Source organism: Pogona vitticeps, chromosome 8 (assembly GCF_051106095.1).
Source record: "Pogona vitticeps strain Pit_001003342236 chromosome 8, PviZW2.1, whole genome shotgun sequence".
NCBI classification, from domain to species: Eukaryota; Metazoa; Chordata; class Lepidosauria; order Squamata; family Agamidae; genus Pogona; species Pogona vitticeps.
The window spans coordinates 17224385-17242320 of NC_135790.1; the positions used below are offsets into that span (position 1 = coordinate 17224385).

General features: G+C 45.0%; 1 protein-coding gene across 2 annotated transcripts in view; it reads right to left on the bottom strand.

Annotated features, from left to right (window-relative positions):
* The window catches only part of CDON (cell adhesion associated, oncogene regulated), a 134110-nt gene that overhangs the window by 110342 nt on the left and 5832 nt on the right, over nucleotides 1-17936 (bottom strand). The window contains exon 2 of one of the 2 annotated variants that reach the window (XM_078379804.1): nucleotides 17114-17201. The exons of the other annotated variant lie outside the window; for it this stretch is intronic. The gene's annotated coding sequence lies outside the window, so the exon portion shown is untranslated. The remainder of the gene's footprint in view (nucleotides 1-17113; nucleotides 17202-17936) is intronic. 2 annotated transcript variants of the gene reach the window in all.

The following is a 17936-nucleotide window of genomic DNA, read 5'->3' on the forward strand; positions in this document are numbered from 1 at the left end:
GAATGCTTTGCCATAATTATATCCCTAACCTTGACCTGAAATGCTTACTATTAGACTATTATCAGCAATTACCACTTTGGTCTAAAGAGATCAAGGCAGGAGCTTTCCCAGGGGAGCTGAAAGGCAGAGAACACTGGGCCGGGTGACCAGAAGTATGCCTTGAGATGTAAAGATAAAATAAAATTGACCAGTTTGTACAAAGAATTAAGGGGTAGTTGAAAGATAACAAAGTGGAAGACTGGGGCAAGGCAGGGCAGACTTGCTGTATAAGATGAGCACCTTCGGAATACGTCGTCCGGTTCCACCAAATAGGCCCAAATGGGAGGCAAGAATGAGTGGGGTACGGGGGATGGCTTTTTTTACAGAGAGCAATCTGAATGTCCAGTCCAAATTTAGTTTAAAGATAAGCAACTGTAAGCACCCTGGAGTTTTCCATCCACAACGAGCTTTTGGACAACAGACTCAGGAGGCACACAGATGACGGTGACTGCTTTTCCCGTTCTGCTCAGAGGTATTCCAATGAGAAGCATGGCATTACTTGGTTCACATCATTTCACCTGCATTGCTGCATGGGATGTTATGTAAATCAGGGTTGACTTTCCCCCTTTTCTTTTTTTTGATGGTGCATGTTTTTTTTGGGGGGGGGTGAGGCTTGTGAGGCATAAGTTGCCATCCTGGCTTTGTGTACCCTTTAAATGGCATTTCTCCCCGGAGGAGATCCTGCACACACAAACTCTCCATGTGGGGGGAATCGCTCACATCTCATAAAAGGTCCTCCTGAGTGGTAACTTGGGAGAGAGGGCAGAAAGAAAACCCTGTGAGGACAGACGGTTGAAAAATGTTTCTTAACTCAATGAAGATTTTTTGCTCAGGGGTGCCTGATGGCCAGATGTTTATTTGACAGCATGGTGGCCGGTGGTTAAGAAAAACTGCTAGAGCTCATGTTAGCAGCTGGGCAGCAATTTGGCCAATTAAGGGAAAAAAGGAAGCTGAGTGTTACAGTGGGGTGGAAAGAAGGGACCCGAAGGAGGGAGGGGCCCACAACAAGAAGGCGACTGAGGGGCTGAAACATCTGGGAAGCCTCAGTCAAGCACGGCCCAGGGAATCCCCTGTTTTACTTTCCTGTGAGCAAGGGAGTTACACAGGAGAGATGGGCACGAACTGAATCATGCTCTAGATCGGGATGGTTCATGGTTCATTTAATGAACAAGTTTGGGGATCCTGTTTTGCCAAAATGAAACGAAGCACCAACCTTCCCACCCACCTTGATACTTCATTTTGTTCCGCAAAAGGGGTTGCTCCTCCACCCTCTTTCCATTGCCCCATGGCCTCCCTACCAGGTCCTGCCACCCCTGTCACCACCTCCTCCTCCCAGGGAGACAGATCTGCAGCTTTTTGTGCTGATAAGCTGGCCCATGGGCAGAGTGCTGGCCTGCTGCCTCTGTACATATTCCCGCCTATCAACGGAGGGGCCGGTGAAGCCACAGGTCCCGCTCCAGGAAGAGAAGTTGGGGCCCCTGCCTCAGAGGATGACGGCAATGGAGGAGGAGCAGGGGATGGCAGGACTGGGTCAGGAGGCAATGGGGGTAGTGGGAAGGGGACAGGCAGGGGGTAGGAGGGCAGGAGCATATAGGTTCCTCTCTAGCATGAACTGCAAAAAAGAACCACTGACTGATTTATTTTCCTGGGAGTTTGTGGAGGGTTGTGATTAGCCACAAACCACAAACCAGATGGACTCATTGTTTCTCTGGTTTGTGTCCATCTCAGTTACCCAGCTTTCTAGCTTGGCCATGACACCACATAAGCAAGAGACTTAGGGCATCATGCTAGAGCAGTGGGCAGGGAACCCCCCCTCTTATTATTATTATTATTATTTTTAATGCTTGAGAGCCTTTAGTCTTCCTCCCAATCTCACAGTTAGAGAGGAGGTCGGAGCCATTACATAGTTGCAGGGATACTCCCTGCCCAAGACTGGGAAAATCCAAGATTGGGAAGAAAACTGGAGTCTATTGTATCCACCAGACTCTCATGATACACTTGCCATGGTAAGTAGGGTTGCCAGCTCAGCAACTTCCCATCCCTTGAGATTTCAGGACCAAAGCTTGATTGTCCCTGATTTAGTTAGTGCTCCTAGATATGTCCAAGGCAGTACACTTTCCTAATTGAAATGTCTTCACCCTAAGCTACTGAGTATTGGCTCTAGTTGGCATTAGGGTGTAGATGGGTGTTCAAGCATGTGCGCCGCCAAACACAATAAAAACAAACACAGTTGTGCCCCGCTTAACAATTACCCCGTATAATGACGAATCTGCTTCACGACGATGTTTTTGCGATCACAATTTTTTTTTTTTTTGCTTTGTGATGATTGGTTCCCTGCTTTGGGAACCGATTCTTCACATTACGACGATCAAAACAGCTGATTGTTGGGTTTTTAAAATGGCCACCAGCTGCTCAAAATGGCTCCCCGCTGTTTTTAGGAGGCATTTTTCACAAGACAGGCACCTGAAAATGGCCACCGTATGGAGGATATTCGCTGGACGAGCAGATATTCAGCCCATTGGAACGCATTGAATTGTTTTCAATGCATTTCAATGGCCTTTTTTATTTCGCTTTACGACGTTTTCTCTCTACAGTAATTTCGCTGGAACGAATTAATGTCGTCAAGCGAGGCACCACTGCATTCTCCTCTTCCAGCACTGCTCACTCAGATTTCCCTAGAGACCTAAAGAACTGCAACAGTTCCCCGATATTTCAGCCAGCACCCTGAGACTTGCCACCTCTAATGGCAAGTTAAAATGTCAACATCTGAGTGGGATGTTCCAAGCAGACACGTACTGGTGATGGTCTAGGTTGGTCTACCTGAAGTTCTCCAGTGCTGCTTTCTCTTCATTGGGAAGAGAAAGAGGCATTTTCCTCCAGTAATTTCTTAGCTGCTATGAATGTGGAGTGGGAAGACCATGCATGCAAAAACTTCATGTAGCATCTCTTGGCTTGGAATGCCCAGAGCGATGAAGGAAGTTGTGCACCTAGAGGTAGGAACCATGACACATGTCCTTCCGTGTCAAGAGCAGAACATCTTCTATGTTGGTTGGTGGACAACGTCAAGTCCACTGCTCTCTCTTTGCACAGCCACTTGTCTTCCAACCAGACTTGGCTTGGACAGCCTTTCAAACCTTTCAATGGGAGATGGTTTTCTGGAAAGTAGAAGGCATGGCCACCCTCTTCGTAGTGAAAGAAAGCCATCTGTGCATTCCTTCATCAGAGCAAAGCCTCAGAAGCAGCTCAACATCTGTATTTGCCTTTAGCAGTGTGCTAATTTTTTTTTTCTGCCTTGAATGGAGCTGTCCTTCTGCATTTTTAACCTAAATTATCAACCGGGCAACACCCCCTTGCCAGTAATTTACCTCATTTGAAAAGCAGCCATCATGTTCATGTTGCAGCTGTCACTTTTCCCCAGCAGCTCAGCTTCCTGAGCCTTTGCAATAGAGCAGCCCCATGTAACTCCCTAAGGCATCCCCCAGCTTTGAAGCATAAGAGGCAGGAAATTAAGAACTGTCTTCAAACGAAATCTCTCTCCACTCCTCCAGGAATAGAAATAGGGACAATTTCCTTACTGTCTCCTCACTTTATACAGATAACTGGATTAATGTAATCTAGGGCCTTAGGCCCAGCTAAATATGCCAACTCCGGTCTCCTGAATATTCCCACATCTGCCCAGCTTCAGTGGTTTGGGAACATTATTCAGAACTAGAAAAGTGTGAGAGGCAAGGCAGAGAGGTTTGAATATGCTCACCAATATACTTTCCCCAGAATTTGGGAACATACCCGTTTGGACTACAACTGCTCTGGCAGGATTCTGGCCATTGTAGTGCAAAACCCAGACACTTCCAAACTTTGGTATTCAGCTGACATTGTAGCCAACTGCTATTTACTGGTGCATCAAAGATGCGATCAAAGATTTAATTATTGGAAGATCAGTTGAAATCAGCAAACATACATACAGTACTTCTGTAACATTAAATGGATATTTGGTCTCTGCACAAAATCTAGAAAACTGGAATTATTAATATATATTTTGTGGTTAACTGAGCGTACAGTCAGCAGATGGAATCCCTAACCTCCCTTTTAGGTCCCATCATTTAAAAATATGAGCCATGTGCCCCAGCATATGTGAAAAACAAAGTACACCCTCTTTAAATGCTATGGGTTTACATATCAAAACATTTGGTTTTTAGCAGGTCAGAAAATTAGGTAAATACAATTTCACATGAGCATCACCACATGACATATTACACCATGTTATGGTTTATTTAACAAAAATGAAGCCAAAATGGAGAAGCCATGTGTGAAAAACTAAGTACACCCTTACTGCTTCTGTAAGACTCTGTGCTGCAAGGTCAGCAGTCGTAAGATCGAATCCACAAGATGGAGTGAGCTCCTGTCGCTTGTCCCAGCTCCTGCCAAACTAGCAGTTCGAAAGCATGTAAAAATGCAAGCAGATAAATAGGTACCACCACGGTGGGAAGGTAATAGCGTTCCGTGTCTAGTCACGCTGGCCACGTGACCATGGAAACTGTCTTCAGACAAACACTGGCTCTATGGCTTGGAAACGGGGATGAGCACCGCCCCCTAGAGTCGGACACGACTGGACAAATTGTCAAGGGGAACCTTTACCTTACCTATCACATCTGAAGAGATCTAGTGAGTGTCAAAACTACTGAATACTAATGAGATTTGTTCAGTTAGAAATTCAGAAAAGCATTAAGGCTAAGCCAATGTCTTAGTTGATTATGAAAAAATAAGTGTGCATGCACACACACCTTTTATCCTGTTGGCAAATCCAAAATATCTGGATGCGAAACAGCATTGTCTTTCTTTGCAAATAAGACCAAGTGAATTCCTAATTTCTGACAAACAGAACACAAGAAAAATCTTCATGCAGCTCTCTCCCTCTCAGCCCCCGTGATGATAGACAGTTTTCTTAAAATTATGGTAACTGCTCAATGTAGAGAATGTAGTGGAAAGTGTCATTTTGCAGGGAGTGATCGCCCTTAAAGCAATGCTTCCATCAATTCAGGAATCACTCCAATCTAGCCCCTAAAAATAGTGGCTCTGTTGCTGAATTGGTATATTGTTGTTGCCCATATTTTGTATGATTGCTTGGAAATAGCTCACATAGGACTGTGCTACAAGTGGTCTAAGATGTGAGCTATTTCCCTGTCCAATCACACTCTTAGCTCTACATAAAAGAGTCTGAATGGTTTCTTTCTACAATGGGAAGAATTACCTTTTGAAAACGACCCATAAAATAGCTGAACAAATTTCATTAAACTTTCCAAATTAATCCACCTTCTGCCTAACATGGAGGACGGAAAGTGGCAGACTTTCCACTCTTCAAAAAAAGTTATTAAAGAAATGAAAAACAGTCAAACCAAGAGCTGATAGAAGGCAATAACTGAAAATGTTTAAAGTATAATATTAAATAATGGGAAAACCTAAACAGTCTGCATTCCATAGGAGACGGACTGGAATCAATGTAAAATTGCTCAGGTCAATTTCTATTAAGAATCAATGGTTTTCTGCAGATTTTTTAAGAAGTGGCCTGTGCCAATTTCCAGTGGACATTTTTTTTTTTACTACTTTGTTTTGGCAATATAAAACATGCACTCCCTACCTTTCCACCCATTAAAATCCGCAACCAGGTTACCATGAAAATGGAATTCACTGCTAAAGCAAAACCAAACAATTGTAGAAGTACAGAACACAGCCATGTATAGCAGAAGCAGCAGAAACCAAAGAATGGTTAAAGACAGTAAATAATGGTTGGTCATACAAAGTGTCCTCCGAAACCATTTTAACTTTTCATCTATTTCCAAGGAGTAAAGGGAACAAGAAAGCTCCTCTCATTCTGGATGTATTTGTGGGAAAGTCTCATGACATAGGTAGAGGAAGACCCCAATTATAGTAATAATTGTGTGCCATCTAGTTGATTCTAATTTATGGGGTCTCTCCTGGAACTACACTTTTGCAATAAACTGGGTGCGGATTTTGTATGCTGCTAGAGCTCTTCTCTTATCCTCGATGGATGGCATTAACTCCTCTGAATGGGCTTCGAACCAGTCAGCCATCTTTTTGGTCTTCATACGAAGATCCAGGTCTATAGAGCCTGTGTCCTAAGCACACTCCTGTACTGCAGTGAGTCCTGGACCTTTGTGCACGGCAGGAGAGGAAGCTGAACACCTTCCATATGCGTTGCCTCTGACGGATTTTTGGTATCACCTGGCAGGACAAAGTTCCAAACAGAGTAGTCCTAGAACGAGCTGGAATTTTCAGCATGAATACATTACTGAAACAGTGACGTCTACGTTGGCTCGGGCACGTTGTGAGAATGGCTGATGGTCGGATTCCAAAGGATCTCCTCTATGGAGAATTACCGCAGGGAAATCGCCCCAGAGGGAGACCACAATTGCGATACAAGGACATCTGCAAGCGAGATCTGAAGGCCTTAGGAATAGACCTCAACAGATGGGAAACCCTGACATCTGAGCATTCAGCCTGGAGGCAGGCACTGCATCACGGCCTCTCCCAATTTGAAGAGACCCTTGTCCTGCAGGCTGAGGCAAAGAGGAAGTCACAAAAGCAGCAAAACCAGGGAGCCGGACAGGGGACAGATTGGATTTGTCTTCAGTGTGGAAGAGATTGTCACTCTCGAATTGGCCTTCTTAGCCACACTAGGCGCTGTTCCAAGTCCTCCATACAGAGCATGTTACCATAGTCTTTCGAGACTGTAGGATGCCTAATGGGTGCGGACTAGCTGCAAACAGATGTGACCCCATGGTTGTTGTGGGTTTTTCGGGCTCTGTGGCCGTGTTCTGAAGGTTGTTCTTCCTAGCGTTTCGCCAGTCTCTGTGGCCAGCCTCTTCAGAGGACTGGAGTAGGAACTCAAGTAGGAACACAGTGACACTGGTCAAGTTCAAGTGTGTCGTTTCAGCCTCTGAGTTTTCTAGGCATGTGCACTCAGAAATCGTGTACTGTTCCCTTTTCTGGGGGCGGCCTGGGATCGTTTAACTTGCACATCCGTCCACACTGGCTGGCTCTTCTCCCACAACCCCAGGTGCTCCAACTCACTGAGCTATTCAGCCTTGTTTGCTGTAATCTCTTAGTGCACTTCAGACACTGCACACATTTCATTGCCGCCCACACATTTCCAGGTGCAGAGACTGCTGGAAGGGTTGGAAGGGCGGTGGCAGATTATGCCATGCAAGGATGATTGCTGCAGAGCAGACCCATCGCATATCAGCTACTGGCCAGGCTCCTCCTGAGCCTTGCAAATATCTGCTGTGACGCCCTTTCCAGGCATTTTTGTCCTTGTGTTTGACACTCTGAACTTGAGTGAGTTGATCGTTTAGTCGTTTAGTCGTGTCCGACTCTTCGTGACCCCATGGACCAGAGCATGCCAGGCCTTCCTGTCTTCCACTGCCTCCTGGAGTTGGGTCAATTTCATATTGGTTGCTTCACAGACACTGTCCAGCCATCCCATCCTCTGTCATCCCCTTCTCCTCTTGCCTTCACACTTTCCCAACATCAAGATCTTTTCCAGGGAGTCTTCTCTTCTCGTGAGATAGCCAAAGTATTGGAGCCTCAGCTTCAGGATATGTCCTTCCAGTGAGCACTCAGGGTTGATTTCCTTCAAATTGTTCTCCTTGCAGTCCAGGGGACTCTCAGGAATCTCCTCCAGCACCACAATTCAAAGGCATCAATTCTTCGGCGGCCTGCTTTCTTTATGGACCAGCTCTCACTTCCATACATCGCTACTGGAAAAACCATAGCTTTGACTATTCGGACTTTTGTTGGCAAGGTGATGTCTCTGCTTTTTAAGATGCTGTTAAGGTTTGTCATTGCTTTCCTCCCAAGAAGCAGGCATCTTTTAATTTCAGGGCTGCTGTCTCCATCTGCAGTGATCATGGAGCCCAAGAAAGTAAATTCTGTCACTGCCTCCATATCTTCCCCTTCAATTTCCCAGGAGGTGATGGGACCAGTGGCCATGATCTTTGTTTTTTTGATGTTGAGTTTCAGGCCGTTATTTGCACTCTCCTCTTTCACCCTCATTACAAGGTTCTTTAATTCCTCCTCACTTTCTCACTTTCTGCCATCAGAGAGTGAGTTGGTAGCCAACTCTAAATGGGACAGGATGGATAGGGCTTTGCAGGTGAAAGGTGTGTCTATGGAAGGTGACCCTGTGGAGATGTTTTTGTAGAGGTTCAGAACTGACCAGAAGGGCACCCCATATCATTGCGCGGAGCAATTAACCAATTGGTTTGCCCAGCCCAGGCAATGGCCACATTCTTGGCAGCCCAATTTACCCGCAAGGGTCTCCTTTGTATTCACGTGGACAGTCATCTCCTTTTCAGCTTGCTCCAATTTTAAGGGCAAGGCTGGCCAAATTTTCGCTGCCAGTGGGTGAATTTGGTGTGCAATTCATTTAAAATTGGGGCATCTACAGCTGTGGTGGAACTTGGCTTCCCTCCCTGCCCCCAAGAGGGAACGGGCAGTGGGGGGGATGCTGTCCATCAGTCTATAATATGTACATCAGCCCTTGCCTAACATGAGTAATAACTTATAATTCACTTATAGGAGGAATGAAATTGGTCTGGCTATTTGGACACAGCATCATGTATTGGGCAGGGAAGCACGTGGCCAGCTCTCACTGAGGCCTGCATCTCTGGTTGGATGATCAGCTGTGCATCAGATGGTTCAAAACTATAGGGTCACTCTGGGAATTGCTCAGGCCCACGGGGGTGGGGTGGGGCATGTCTCACTCAGGAGGGCCATCTCAGGCCCCAACAACAGGAAGCAGTGGTTACTGGTCTTGTGCCCAGGTGACACACATTGGATCTACCATTCTTGGTTGCCCGTTGATGCTCTGGGAGGGTTGCCTCAGCTGGCAAACAGGTCACTTGCTGCTGGACCTTATACTGGGCCAGTACTGTTCTGCTGCAACCAACCAAGGTGTGGCCTTGTATCTTCTATCTATCACTCTTTCTGCAATAAAGTTGTTGACTCCACGTTGATGTGTGTTATTGGCAAGCTGAGGGGAGAGGCCAGGGTTATCTCACCTAAGTCTGCAACCCGGTACTTGAGCTCAATGAAGGAAAATCAGGATATTAGTATAAGCAAGTAATCAGTTGAATATTAGATGCCCAAATAATCCTACCCGACCAGTATTGCTCTGGACTGTGAACTTTCATTCTTCTCTATTTTCTGGTGTAGCTCCATAGCTTTTTATGATCTGCAGGACAAAAGCCTGCCTCAGTGCATATTCATGCCAAAGAAAAGCATCACCTGTTGAATTTCTTTCATGCACTTAAAAGCACAGATTTACCATGGGGTGGGGTGGGGATGTAGGACTGAAACAAAATAACCCCCTTCATTTGCCACCAGATTCACAAGTGGTGAATGGGAGGGACGCACAGGCATTTTATTACTAATTGGAAGAATATATCCTTTTTAAAATGTTTCCTGGGCAACAACTATGTTTTCTCTGTTTTCTTTCAGATCTCTTCAAAATATTCAGGGCATATGCAAGCAAACAGAACTGATTCTCTTTCCTTCAACCAGTAGCTAGTGACCACCATGTTCTTCCACTGCCTGCGCAAATGCACTTTAATGGTTTTATATTTTTCTCAGTGGTTTTATTTGGGGGGGGGGGAGGAGGAGGGATGGTGGCCACTCAAGACCATGAGGGGGGGGGGGGAATCCCAGACTGTAACAATCTTACTCTCAGCTTCCAAAGTCTGAACTAAGTGACATTGTTGTACTGAGTCTGTGACCGTACAATAAAGATTGACAGTGAGTGATATTGTCCTTGTGGAACTGGTAGTATGCTAGCATGCTCTCAGCTCCAGGCAATGTCCCAGTACAATTTGGCTTCATTTTCTGTGGATGTGGCGTTTAACACAGCAAAGGACACATGCCAAACAAAGTTGTAGAAACTTTGCCTCTTTGTTTATGAAGGGGGGGGGGAATCAGTGAAAGTGACACGGGAGAGCAGTGAAATGTTTGCTCAAAAGGCACAATGCGCTGCCAAAAAGGCCACCCCCACGTTTAAAAAGAATGTTTCTTAAGAAGCTGTTCCTTGCCTGCAACATCTCTGTGTCCAGAACTCCTGGAGCCATGTTTGCTCCTTGGTCACCATGGCAACAAAACCTCATTACCCTAGGCCTTTCTAAGCCCCCAGCTCTTCCCCAGCACACCTGGGTTGCTTATTGTCTCTTTGGCTCCGACATTGCTCAGCAGAAGATGGATTTCTGCTGACTGTCACAGACCCAGGCCTGTGGCCTCCCTTTGCTGAAAACCATCTCCGTTCTTTGTCCGACAAAGCCCCTGTCCAGCTGCAACAGCTGGTGGCTGAGGGAAATCAGGTTTTGGAGACTTCAGTTAAGGAAGAGGCGATGGAATCTGGTTCTGTTTAATGTTAACGCTCAGCCTTATGAAAATGCCTAGGGTTCAATCAAACACGAGTCGTTCCATTTCGCAATCCGCCAAGCAGGAAGCGACGTTATAGCCTGACGCAGATGGATTAGAAATATTTTGATGTGATTTTGTTTTGGAAGCACCCAGAACATGAACCACAGCTATGAGGGCGCTCGTGCATGTGTATGTATTCCGGAGGGGAATACGAATCCGTTTCAGCAAAATATAAAAAGTGCGATGTGATATGGAAAGTGGAGGCAAATTCCAAAGATTTCCAGGAGTGGTGTTAATCATACACAGTCAGAATCAGGCAAACCCTGAATTACTAACCAAATTCACATTGGTGTGGCCAGATTTCATTCCTGCGAAAGGAACATGAATTTACAACCGATTTTCTGGCCAGAGCACAAACGGAATCAGATGATACACAAACTACTTCATCCTCTTATATCTGGGGTGGGGGAAAAGAAAAGCTGAAAGGTTCTTAGCTACCTTAAACTAGATACCTGACACTTGGCAGGTTTACTGTCTTCTTCACAGTCTATTATCTCCCCAAATTCCATGTCTGTCACTGCAAAAAATAGAAAACTTTTAAAGTACATAGTTTAATGTTAGTGTGAAGGCCATCTCAGCTGTGAAAGGCAAAAGGTCAATCTTTGAGCAGCAAGAAAAGAAAAAAAAAGTGGTACCATCTGAATACTGACCAGCTTTTATTAACTGATCTATTTTGGTTTGAGATTGTTGTATTAGAATCTCTAATCTAAAGAATGTCAGGTATATAATGGTGCTTGCTTATGCAGATGCAGGTTCCAGCGTGTCAAATGTTGCAGGAAAACAGTCTTTATCAAACAAAGTCCCATGATATTTTGCCGCCTGAGTTGGAAAAGTATATGGTGCTCCACGTACTTGCATGAAGACAGTGGATACTACCAAAAAGCCAACAAAATTATTTCGGCACACAAGGCAGAACATCTCATAGAAACCTCTGCCCATCCCTGCCAATAAAAAGACAACCGTCGCAAAGTATATGGAATGATTCATGAGTAGCAGTTTCCCGCTGCCTCAGTTTCCCTAATAATAGGGCAAGCCATAGCTTCAACCCTTGAGTCCCCTCCCCACCTCCATCATTCCCATCTATTGTTTTGCACCTGGGTGCAAGCGATGGATCTTAGACACTCTTACCTGAAACAACATCTACACAAGCCTGAAGCCTGCCCACCTCTACATTACAGACTTCCTTCAGCTGCCTAGATGTAAAGGAAATCAACTCGTTTGAGGAACCCGAGATGAGTATGACACCAAACCTGTTGAGGGAAGATCCAGAGTCCTGTCACAGATATGTATGTACCCTGGCACAACCTTTCTTCCCACAGGAAAACCCTTTCCCTTCACAGAAAGGGCTCTGCCTTGTTTCTGAAAGGAATGAAAACCTCTTTGGCTACACAGCTGGAGGCCTTGGAATGAGTGGCTTCCACTTGCCTCTAAGAATAACCAAGGGGGAAAAATGATTTCAGATATTGAAAAGTGCTTATGGGCAGACAATGGCTGAGGCCTGCATCATCCCTAACGCGGCCTGACAAACACATCACGGGCCTTCTTAGAGTCCATGATGTATGCAAATCCCACCACTGTTGTTCTATGTGCCCATACCCAGGGCTTGTTTCCTGCAGCAAGACGTTTGCATGTGAGCCCGTAGAGCAGCTGCTGCAAGCCCTCCTCCCCACCTAGCCACCCTAGCTCCATGGGAAGCAGGACTAAGTGCCCCAAACGTAACACCAGGGGAGCAAAGTTCTCTGTGGATTTTCCCATGGAAGAGCAAAACTTTCCCACAACATCCTAAAAGATGGGTTGGACATGGCAAACAGACCAAGAGGCTTGCAGTATGGGAAAGAAACCAAATTCACGGGGGCAGAAAAGTCCACATTTTCTTATTACACAAGCTTGGATTCATCTGGAATTATTTACGTGGGGCTGAGAATGAGTATTCTTTTAAAAGGCCTTAAAAGTAGTGTCACTATCCATGGAGACCTGGAGAAACACAACAGTTTTCTGAAACTATGATGAGCGTAGTTTTGAACTGTGGTGCTGGAGGAGACTCTTGAGAGTCCCCTGGACTGCAAGGAGAACAAACCTATCCATTTTGCAGGAAATCAACCCTGAGTGCTCACTGGAAGGACAGATCCTGAAGCTGAGGCTCCAATACTTTGGCCGTTTCATGAGAAGAGAAGACTCCCTGGAAAAGACTCTGATGTTGGGAAAGTGTGAAGGCAAGAGGAGAAGGGGACAGGAGAGGACGAGATGGTTGGACAGTGTCATGGAAGCTACCAACATGAATTTGACCCAACTCTGGGAGGCAGTGGAAGACAGGAGGACCTAGCGTGCTGTGGTCCATGGGGTCACAAAGAGTCGGACACGACTAAACAACTAAACAACAACATGATGAGCATCCCAAGACTTGTTCATACAAGGAAAAGTAAATGGTTTTTGAAAACTTACAGGTGGGCTGGAGTTATGTTTCATACAGTGCACAAGGAGTGTGGGGAAGTTGCCCTTTAGACTTTTGCCCCCAGAATATCTGGGCCTTGCTCTCTGTGGCCATGCTGGATGTGGGATTGGTGTGGGTGGGTTATAAACTGAAAGAGTAGCTTTCTAAAGTTCTGAGCTCCATATTTTAAACATTCATTAACTGGAAAGATCCTGAGAAGAAATATGAAATGCTCTAGTTTCAGTTCCTTCTGCTATGTGGACAAACGATAGCCACTTTCCTTTTATCTGGATCCATGTTTGCCTACATCTCCCACAACACAACCTCATTTGCCACTTGAAAGGCGAAATCAAACAGTGAACAAGGACTCTGCCCGAAAGCAAACAGCTCAGCTTTGCCATTCCACAGATCTCTCCAGTTAGCATCTAACCACCCACCGAACCACAAACAGCCCAGAAGGGACTTACATTAGAAGGAGGCCTTCCAAGCAATGAGGACAGGTGTCCTTCTGCTTTCAGCACCAGCTCCTAAGATTCAGCCTTGAGCCTCCTTCTCCTCCACTCACCCCAAGGGGTTTCCCATCCATCAAACTTCTTAAACAAGCCAGGCCATTACTTTAATTCCAGCTGTGGATCCAGTTACACTCCCAGGCTGCTCCGTTAGCTGCCAAAACAGAAACTGTCCCCTTGATAAGTGAGCGGAGGTGGGGGTGGGTGGGGGGAATCCAAACCCAACCCCAACAAGTTGCTGTGGAAACACATTCCAGGCTGGGGGGCTTCAGTCTTTGGAGGTCAGGGTTCTGACCTTGCAGATCGCCTAAGGGCTGCACATGGCACTCTCAGCTCATGAACAGTGGCAGATGCTACTCTGGGCCACATGGCTGTCAATCCGAAGATGAGATCCCATTGCAGACACTCTGGCTGGACACCTGTGCAGTGAACACTGGTCTTAGAGCACAGCCTGGAAGGTGACTGATTATAAGCAGAATCAACCTGATGTCCCAGTGAGGCCATTGACAACTGAGCCATGATAGGACGATGCCCTGGGGTCATCATCCTATCAGAGTGTTATGCTGCCACTGGTCAGCCATGGGTAGCTTCAGCATATTGCTATATTAATTCATCTTCAGAATAAATTTTCTAACACCATCTAGAGTTGGACTCCACTTTTCGGAAATGGGCTCATTTTTGGTATTGGAAAGAGAATTTCTGGAGCAAAAGTTAGCAAAAGCCCTTAGTGTCCAGTATTCTGGTGGAAAATCCTACAGATTTGTTAGTTAGCCAAAAGGACATGGCATTCTCTGTGTGTCCATGATTCTGAGATGTTTCTAGTAGGGTGTCCACATGTTTTCTTTCTCCAGAGGACAATTTTCTGTTTGAAGGACCATGATAGGACTGTGCTTTTTGTGAAGGCATCCTCTTTTTTGAGCGGCTGGCTGTTCAGGGAAAATTGGCTTTAATAATAAAGCGCTGTAAATAGAGATGGGCACGAATTAAAAAATGAATCATCAAATTCATTCAAAAATCACCAATTCATCAATTTGTATTCGTATGAATCAATGCCCCCAACGAACACGAAACAAATGAATTTTAGTGATTTTTTTTAAATTTGTTGATTCATTGGGCTATAAAATGCCATCCCCCAGGCATTTAGGGATATCAAAACTGCAGGGACGCTTCTGCTGACAGTCCTCTACAATCCCTCTATGTTTAGTGAATTTGTTGTTGTTTAGTCGTGTCTGACTCTTTGTGACCCCATGGACCAGAGTACGCCAGGCCCTCCTGTCTTCCACTGCCTCCCGGAGTTCGGTCAAATTCATGTTGGTTGCTTCGATGACACTGTCCAACCATCTCGTCCTCTGTCGTCCCCTTCTCCTCTTGCCTTCACACTTTCCCAACATCAGGGTCTTTTCCAGGGAGTCTTCTCTTCTCATGAGATGGCCAAAGTATTGGAGCCTCAGCTTCAGGATCTGTCCTTCCAGTGAGCACTCAGGGTTGATTTCCTTTAGAATGGATAGGTTTGTTCTCCTTGCAGTCCAGGGGACTCTCAAGAGTCTCCTCAGCACCACAATTCAAAAGCATCAATTCATCAAGAAGGCGGTCAGCCTTCTTGATGGTCCAGCTCTCATTTCCATACATAACTACAGGGAAAACCATAGCTTTGACTATTCGGACTTTTGTTGGCTTGGTGATATTTAGTGAATACTGGGTTTCAAATGTCCAAGTTATACATCCACAAAGAGAGCCCCCAGGAAAGTTCTCCCAGTTACCTAGAGATACCAAAATGATAGAGAAACTTCTACTGACTCTCTTCTACAATCCCTCCAGGATTGGTGAAGATTGGGTTACCCCAAGCCTGCTGCTGAAGGGCACTTTCCTGGGGGGACCCCTTTGTGGGTGATAACTTGAATGTCTGGAACTCAATCTTTACCAATCATGGAGGAGTTGTAAAGCACAACCACAGGAAGCTTCATTACAAATTTGGTGTCTCTAGGTGCTTGGAGAGGAACATTCTTCGGGGGTGGGCATCCTTGTGGATGTATAACTCAGATGTCTGAAATCCAAATTTCACCAAACATGTAGAGCTTGTAGAGGAAAATCAGGGGAAGCTTCTGTACGAATTTGGTGTCTCTGGCTGTTTGGGAGGCATTTTATAGGGTTTGAAAGTTAAGAAATGAATTGACAAATTGAATCATTGATTAATCAGAAAAATGCATAAATTCGTAATTTGTGATTTGTCAAATCACTGTTTTTCTGATTTGTGCCCATCTCTAATGATAAAGAGAGGAATCGCGGGCCCTAATGTTGCCCTTCTATAGTGAGCAGCACCTGGCTAGCAGATTGAGTGGGCACAAAGGTAACCTGACCTCAGTCTTCCCCACTCAGGTAAGATGTTTCACAATCCTGTTTAAATTATAAAAATTAAGTTTGCATCGGTACACACAAAATTAGCACACAGAATGCAAATTGTCAACACACCATTATGCAAATAGGTGTCCTTTTCGTCCTCTTTCTTAGAGAGGTGGGTTCTGGAATGCCCTCCCACCGGAAGCCAGCCTGGCCCCATCTTTGCTGTCCTTCCACAGGCAGACAAAGACCTTTCTCTTCAGGCAGGCTTTCCCTTAGTGACTAGCTGCCTTGTTCTATCTTCTTGCATTTAAACTTGTTTTCAGTATTGGCTTTATTTTCCGTTTTTAGTATAATACTTGTTTGAGGCTTTAAAAATGTTTGTATACTTACTGCTTTTAGCATTTAAATATTGCCTTTTTAATGATGTAAGCCACTTTGGGTCCTTTATAAAGAGAAAGGTGGGGTAAATAAATAAATAAATAAATAAATAAATAAATAAATAAATAAATAAATAAATAAATAAATAAATTAAATAATATTGCAGCCTGCATTCTGTGTACAGCTATGATTTGGTTGCAAGGGGTCCTTCAGAACCTCATTCAGGTGAGAAGCTGAAGGAAATCCATATATATATAGATATGATTTTTTTCAGCTCTCTCTTCAGAAATGCTGAGATGCTCAAGAATAAGGCTCATTGTTGTGGCATTGAAAATTTCCGGAATAAAAACCACCAGCAGAACAGTGGAATTTCTTAAAGACTGTTGCTTTTCAGAGCAATATTCCAAAAGGACGGAACAAGAAATGACATCTCAAATCCTACTACAGTGGTGCCACGCACAACGGGCGCCTCGTAGAGCGATGAATTCGCTCTACGAGGCCGCATTAAACCGTGTTTAATGCGTTCCAATGGGTTTTTACGTTCCGTTCAACGATGCTTTCACACAGCGAGGGTTAATTCGGAACGGATTAACCTCGCTGTGCGAGGCACCACTGTATTGCCATATTGCAAATACTGTATATATTTTTCACAGGCGTGGGTCTCCTCAAACTGCCTCTGTGTCAGGCTTCATCTAGTCTCAATCCTGTTACTATCTCACAAGTGAGTTTCATTCGAGCCTAGCATGTATGCCTCTAACCTTGAGCTGCATGTTTACATTTTTCCTCTACAACCATCAGCGTGCATTGCCTTTTATAGGCTGCTCTTACTATACATATCACACTGTTATTATAAACAAGGCCCTGGGTGTCTGGGCATACCGGTCATGGGCACATGCCACAGCTGCTATGAAACAAAGGGCAGGCTTACCTTTAGATACGATATCTATATCTTGCGAAAGGGAAGGGACAAATCTCTTCCAAGGCTTATGAAGTGCAGGTAGTCATTTGCATATTTTCTAGAGGAAGAGGGAGGATCAAATTACCCTACAGCAGGAGACTTCCTTATTCAAATCTAGGCTGCCTTCATTCTGTACCAAACGAGGAACGACACCCATTTTTTAAGAATGAAAGGTTTGCATGGCAGAACCCTTCTGCACCCCTCTTTGCTTTACCATTCCTTAATCCACTGGTTCTTAACCTTTGGTTCTCCAGAGGTTTTCCACTTCAGTTCTTGGAATCTGTAGCCTTTGGCCATGCTACCTGATGCTCCTGGGAGCTGGCTGAAAACATCTGGAGTGGAATAGAAGAGTGCCTGGAACTGGGAAACAGCTATGACAGAGTAGGGAGATGTGCGGTCACCCAAAATGTCATCGGACTGCAGCTTCCATCAGCCCTAGCAAAGGTGGCCAACAAGTGAGAGATGATGGGATTTACATTCACACTATATATCTAGATGGCGTTTGGTGACTAATAAGAATCACAAAGAACCCAGAAATGTCCAAATCTACAGCTTCCCTAGCAAATAAAGCCAATGGTCATGCTGGTTGAGGGATTTTGTGAGTTATAACACAAAAAAACTTTCCTGAACTTGAACTGAGGTCCTTGGCTCTAGTAGTGTATCTATTTGGGCAAATTGGCCAATACACCCTGCAATTTATAGCTTCCTAGCTCAATTTTTTTTTTGGGGGGGGGAAAGGCTCAATACTTATCAGCACCCCCTCGTATTAGGCGCAATGTGTTAGCCACCTGAG